General features: G+C 35.9%; 1 long non-coding RNA gene across 1 annotated transcript in view; it reads left to right on the top strand.

Annotated features, from left to right (window-relative positions):
* LOC118761083 overlaps positions 1 to 4,723 on the top strand; it is a 5,445-nt gene extending 722 nt beyond the window's left edge. Inside the window, exons 2-3 of the long non-coding RNA XR_004997143.1 lie at positions 4,560 to 4,561; positions 4,709 to 4,723. This is a non-coding gene — a long non-coding RNA (uncharacterized LOC118761083). The remainder of the gene's footprint in view (positions 1 to 4,559; positions 4,562 to 4,708) is intronic.
* Positions 4,724 to 7,500: the final 2,777 nt, after the last annotated feature.

Here is a 7,500-nt window from a genome sequence, read left to right as displayed (position 1 = left end):
AGGACAACATTTCCATCTCCTCAACTTCCATTTCAAGAAGAAATCAAACTTGAGGAAATCAACAAGAGCTCTACCAAAAGGGAATGTATTTGTCCTCCTGCCTGTCAGCCTCGTCCACCAAACAACCTCTTCCGCAACAGCCGCCAGGCAAAGGAAAACTGCTTAGCCTGCCCGAAGGAGGGCGGCGGTGCGATCATCGCCACAGACTCCGTCGATATACGGATCCGTCTCACACGTAACAATGGCTGTTCGACATAACCACGCGGGTCAAATAACGCCTGGACACTGAATGTGTGCGCGCAGAACGGTTTCGTCACTCTGCGCGCACTTCGGACAAGTCCGTCTGACATCGCATCCGTGCCTGGGGAATGAACTTAAAGCGTTTTAAGTCCTTGCTGGCTCTTTTCTCGGCAGAGAGTCATGTTTAGCTAATCTCCTGACCATGATAAGTGTTTCTGTTTACCGAATAATTTAAGAAAAATAAAGAGTGAGAGAGAGAGAGAAAGAGAGCGAGTGGTAGAAAGAAAGAGAGAATGAGAGAGAGAGAATGGGAGAGAGAGAGAGAGTGGGAAAGAGAAGAATGAGGGAGAGAGAAGAATGAGAGAGAAAGAGAGAGAGATAGTGAGAAATATATTTTTCAGTCTTTAATATTCCCGGCAATGGTAACTCACTGATCCGGATGGTTCTCATTTGTGGAACTCGCGTGCTTAAACTAAATCTTAGTCCGTGAAACGGTTGACAACAGATAGAAGCATCATCTCCCCACCCGTCCACTTGTCCACCCGTCCATTTCCCTCCCCGCCAAATTACCCTATTATCCTCTCGTTTTCATCAACGCCCCGCCTAGCTATCACATGTTTTCAATTCTGGTTGCGGTGATTCGTTCAGCTTCGGTTCCTCCCAAGCCATTCCATTCTCTTCTAATTCAATCATTTCCTCATTCGCATTCACACAAATCTGATTCATTAACCTCCACACCCCCACCCACCCACCCACTATCATTTTGTGTCATTTTTTTTTCTCCCTGATTCTATCAAAGAAAGACATCGATGCCATCGAGGCAGACATACAAGAATGGTACAAAAATGGTAGATGGCGAACGAAATTAATTAACGCATTGTTGTATGCATACACACAGAGCCAGAAATATAAACACACACACACACACACAACATACATACACACAAATATGTTTGTTAGTTGTGACAGTTAATATGCATATCTGATTGTATTAGAGATGGTCCTCCGGTGTTATATTCTATAGACAAGGCGTGGGAGGATGTATAATAATACAAATAATAAATACAAATTATATATATATATATATATATATATATATATATATGCACACACACACACATGTATATATATGTGTATATATATATATATATATTATATACTCACATATCTATCTATCTATCTATCTATCTATCTATCTATCTATCTATCTATCTATCTATTTATGTATGTATGTATGTATGTATGTATGTATGAATGTATTATGTATGTATGTATGTATATTCTTTTACTGGTTCCAGTCGTTTGACTGCGGCCGTGACGACAAACCTCGACTAAGCACGTAGGCGACTGCCAATGCACGCCATTGACAAAGCCTATTGATGCAGAACTACATCTGGTGTTCCTGCCAGCCTCTGCTGCATAAATTTTCTGAACACATCACATCCATAACGGATGTTATTTCTGGTTGAATACCGCAGCATGCTTGCTGGTCAACGATGTATTTTTCTTTTCAATGATAAAACTCGGAGGGTTAAATCTATTTCTTTCCCCTGGTATATTTGCTCTTTAAACATTCTCTGATTGTTGTTTTGCGTTATTTTTACGTAACTTTTAAACCGTTACATTTAGGTGTTGCACTGTCTACTCAAACTTCATTATAACAGGATTTCCTCTTTGGCTGGCTTTTTCTGGCGAGAACATAAAACATACAATTAACGCATTTTAGCCAATAACAAATATGTATGTATTTATATTTATAACTTAACCTTTTGAACTTTCTAAACTCTCTGACGAAGCCCAGAGGCACACGCAAGTACCTTCATCTTATCTACCAAATACTTCAGTTCACTGAAGGGATGGAAGTAAAGTGGGGTACTATGACCTCTTGGCTGAAACAGCTGTAAGACACTATTCTACTTCCTATGCTCTACGTTATATATTTTGATAATTACTGGTATTTTTATATTTTTATGTATTATATATGTAAAGCATAATGTTATACATGTATGTATATTGTTACAATGGTTTTTAAAAAATAAATAAATAGACATAGTATGTCTAAAAGTTGATGAATACCACCTCTTGATCTCCTCCATTTTCTTATTGCTGTATATATATATATATATATATATATATATATATTGGGTGCGATGGGTAAATTGTAGCCATCTTATATTTTTAATATCGGGCATGCACATCGTTTGTTTTTGATTTTGGTGACACAGTATAGCAGGGTCATTTGGTCACCGTCTGTGAGAAAGACTGTACCATGACGCAATTCGCTCTGCCAGAAATTTGGGAACGACTTGCTGTTCTGCTTGGCATTCGCGCCGGAAACTCCAATACGAACATGTTTGGAGTGATCACTAGTGCTGGTGATGTTATGCCTCCATTCATATTGGTCCACTCGAGGCTCTAGTGGAAAACACTTCCCGAAGCTGTCATGCCGTGGGACTGAACCTAAGACCACGTGGTTTGGAAGCAAACTTCTTAAAAGCAGATGTCTCACGTAAGCTTAATTTTGAGGATTTGATCAAAGGCTTAGTAATTAAAAAAAAAGGATGAGAAAACTTACCAAATATAAACACAGTAGAAGCATACAAAAAGAAACATTATGTTCCATCGTGCTGTTAGTTTTGTTTCATTTAAAAAAGATGATTCGCTATTGTTCATATTTTGAATTGCATAAACGTGGGACACCGAAATCTTTTAAATGCTAGAGGCCTCTATGAGTCTTTATCCAGTCCTGGTCGAGAGGCTCTTGTTGCCGCTAGTAACGTCATTCCATCCGGCAGTATTTAACTTCCGGGTAGTTATTCTTGAGTCTTGGAGTCGTATGTCTGCAGATAGAACAAAAAAAAAAAAGAAAGAAAAAACCAAAAATAGCAAGATTCCACTAAAATAAAATTTCCAAGGGTTAATAGTGAAAACGTAAAGAATACGTCACAGAACATGAACAAAATGAAACAGGTTAAGCTTTAAAATTGGTGCAAAGAAAAAATTTCGAAAAAGAATACAGTATACGCCATTAAACTTGGATAAGTCTGAGCTAGAAGGATAAACGATACAGAAAAAAAAAATTACCGAGAAAATGGAAAATGTCAAGAATATTTACATGTGCGTTGCCAAAATTTAGCAAACTGAAGCGAAATAGTATCTCAGAAATATTTTATATAATTACTAAAGTGAATTAAAAATATTTTTTAAAAATGTATAATTATGCCAGTTACTCATATTTTTTTTTCAATTTGAAAACACAGTATCGAATAATGTCGATGAATTTGATCATGGTGGTGGTGGTGGTGGTGATAATGATGGTGATGGTGATGATGATGATGATGATGATGGTGGTGGTGGTGGTGGTGGTGGTGATAATGATGATGATGATGATGATGATGATGATGATGATGATGATGATGATATGAATAATAATTACAACAACAACAATAGGTTCAAATTTTGGCACAGCAATTTTTTAGGGGAGGGATTAGTCGATTACGTCGACCGTTAACTGTTATTTTATCTTATCGACCCCAAAGAACAAAGTTAACGTTGGAAGGATTTGGAAGTACTTGGAAGTATCAGCACTCAACTACCAACATGGCTCAAAAAGATCGGTGCAAGTGTGAAGGTAGATCACCTACAAAAATCAGCATTGCTTTTAACTGCAAGAATTCTTCAGAGGGTTCCTAAAGTATGACCAGTAAAACAAGTATCACCTTAGTCTGCTGGGTGTGGACAGCTGACACTTTCCACCATACCCAGCAAAATAAGCTCTGAGTTTTCATATAATAATAATAATAATAATAATAATAATAATAATAATAATAATAATAATAACAATAATAATAATAATAATAATAATAATAATTATTATTATTATTATTATTATTATTATCATAATAATAATAATAAGAAGAAGAAGAAGAAGGAATATATTCACAGACATGACAGAGTTGGAACCTACATACATTGGAAGCTATGCCAACATTATGGAATAACAACAGAAAAAAGATGGTATAGGCACACAACGATTGGAAGTCTTATCATGTACATTGTTTTGTCTTGGTATAGAAGATGGGTTACAGCAAATATTCTACTCAATATGCCCTGATGCAGTACCAGGCAGTGGCTCTTGTGGCTTCTGATCTTAACTGATTGGAAGTGTTATCATGTACATTGTTTTGTCTTGGTATAAAAGATGGGCTACAGCAAATATTCTGCTCAATACCACAGATTTGCTTGTCAGTTGTTTGACCTTAACCAGTTGAGCATGTCCCTTAGTGGCTGACGATATGTGCATCTCTGATCACGAGCAGAAGTAGTGGGGGAGCATCATAGCCATGTGTTGAGAGAAATTATTTGGGGTTTGGATAATTCACCTTTGGAAACATGGGTGTATCGTTCAACATCCTTAAACAACCCTTATTCAGGGACATTTTGAGTGATATGTGCTACTCAACTTGAGGAAAATTCTAACTGGTGAAATTTTATTTTTCTTAAAGAATGGTAATTTTAGGAAAATTACAAAATGAAGAAAAATTTCCCGACCTCAAAAACAGAATGAAAAAATCGGAAAACATGGAATTTTGAAAAATAAACTGTTTCTAAGAATTATCATCTCAGTTGTTCGAGACCCCAGGATATGAAAGGAGAAAAAATCCGTATTATTAGAAACAGTTATTCCAAAACTTCTTTCTTCTCTATAATTACAGATAATTTCTGAAAATTTCTGAGTTTTTGTATTTTTGGTTGGTTATCTTTTAGTAAGAAGGGACGACTGTACTTTTTCTTACTGGGTGTCCGAGACAAGTGGAAAGGAGGAAGAAGTGAGACCCGACCCGAATACCTACAATAGTCTGGACTCCAATAAACGTATCTAACGTTCAGGTGGTAGAGACGGGTTAAGTCCACCGCTCAGTTTGGCCATGGTAGGATTTGAACTTAAAACAAAAAAAATCCGGAATAAATACTGTAAGACATTTGGTCGGATGCTCTTACAGTTCCGTCAATTCATCACCCCGGATTGAGTCCTGCTTTTTCGACTCTGATAAAAAAGAAAGGCAAAGTTGATCCCGGTTAGCTAATCAAATTTAATACCTTGATGAATTTTATCCGATGTTCCACCGATTTTTACAAATTCGCTTCCAAAGCATCTGAGATTTAGAAGCATGAATTTATTTTCGAATTCAACAACTTTTGCAGCACAAAATTAAACGGTTTATTTTAGAGCAACATCCAATAAAACCTGATACGGCTTCTGATACGAATAATTGATTAAAGGATCGGGAAAGCCTGGGTTAGCATTTAAGTTTTGAATTAACGATACGGGTGAGGTTTGCGCAAAAAATGATTCGACAACTGCTTCGAGTAAACCTTGTAAAATAAGGACTTCAGCAGACACACACACACACACACACATACACACACACACACACTCACACACACACACACACACACACACACACACACACACACACGCACACACACACATACACACACACATGTATATGATATAAATGTGTTTACATGTTATGCCTGTCAGCAAGTTTGTTTAGATACTTATTTGCTATAGAAATTGATGTATATAGATACTACGGATATGTGTGTATGAGAATGTGTGTGTCTGTGTGTGTGTGTGTGTGTTTATATACATATATACATATTTACATGCATGTATGTATGTATGTGTACATATATATATATATAAATATAAATATATATATACATACAAACATATACATGCATACATATATATATATACACACGCACACACACACAAATATATATATAAATACACACATACATGTATGTTTAGAAATATAAAATACACATTTACATACTTGTTAACAAACACATACAAACACACATATGTAGACATATACACACACACACTCAATTTGTATGTATGTATGTAGACATGATTATATTATAAACACTCTCACACACACATATTAATTCCATATACACCCGCACAAATTGCTTCTATCAGTTTTTGGACCCACCACACCTCCTTCGCCTCTAAGTAATTTAATTCCACTCATAGTATTGATATCTACTTAGTTACTAGTCGAAGAGAGGGGGTGGGCCTAGGGGTGAGGGGTCTGGGGCTGATATTTAAGATTCTGCGACAGAGTTCTAATTAGGTAAGCAGAGACTAGAAATGGCAACCTCGTTGGTCTGCCACCTCGCCGAACGGAAGGCGTCACTTTGTCGAATGTTCAAGAATAAGTAGCATGAAAGAGAATGATCGTTGCTGGTGTAATAGCATCGACTGAGGAGAGAGAGACCTGTCAGGTGAAGCGTTGAAAGTATGGGGTTTATGTTTTATTATAGGGTTTAGGAGGGAAGGGGGGGCGATATGATGGGGGTGATGAAAGAAGAAGAAGAAGATGAGGAGGAAAGAAAGAGCGAGAGGTGGGATAAAGGAAGTAAGTGACTAAGAGGGAGAGAGACGGGAGTGAGACAAATTGGTTTATGATTGCTCGTTTCAATATATAAACAATATAAACATGTATACGTGCACGTATGTGTATACATATATATACATATATGTAATTTATTTAAATACATATATATACCTACATACATAATATTATATATATATATATATATATATATATATATATATATATATATATATATATATACATACATCTATATATATATGTATATACATATATATACATATTCATATATAAATATACACATACATGTACAAATATGCATATATATGTGCAAATATATATAAATGTACAAGTATACCTATACGTACAAATGTGCATATAGATACATATGTAGATATGTGATATATATGTACATGTATATGTGTATATAATGTACTTTTGTATATGTATTTCTATATGTATATCAATATACATGAATGTATGTATGTATATATATACATACAATATTTATTATATATATATATATATATATATACTGAGTAGTCCGCTCACACACATACACACATCTTTATGTATCAGAAGTGAGAATATGCAATAGAGAGATAAGGGTCGGAAGAGGTAAGAGAGAGGAAGATAGATAGATAGATAGATAGATAGATAGATAGAAAGAGAGAGAGAGAGAGAGAGAGAGAGGGGGAGGGAGTGCGGGACAGATAGACATATATACAGATAGTATAAGCGAGAGACAGAGTGGGGTGTGAGAGAGAGAGAGAGATAGAGATGGAGAGAAACCAAGAGAGACGGAGAAAAAATGAGATTGATTGTGACATGTCTAATAGTTTTTCTAAGAGTT

The sequence above is a fragment of the Octopus sinensis genome, unplaced genomic scaffold (genome assembly GCF_006345805.1).
Source record: "Octopus sinensis unplaced genomic scaffold, ASM634580v1 Contig07213, whole genome shotgun sequence".
Lineage (NCBI taxonomy): Eukaryota > Metazoa > Mollusca > Cephalopoda > Octopoda > Octopodidae > Octopus > Octopus sinensis.
Note: the sequence above shows the minus strand (reverse complement) of the source record. Positions and strands in the feature narration are given on the sequence as shown.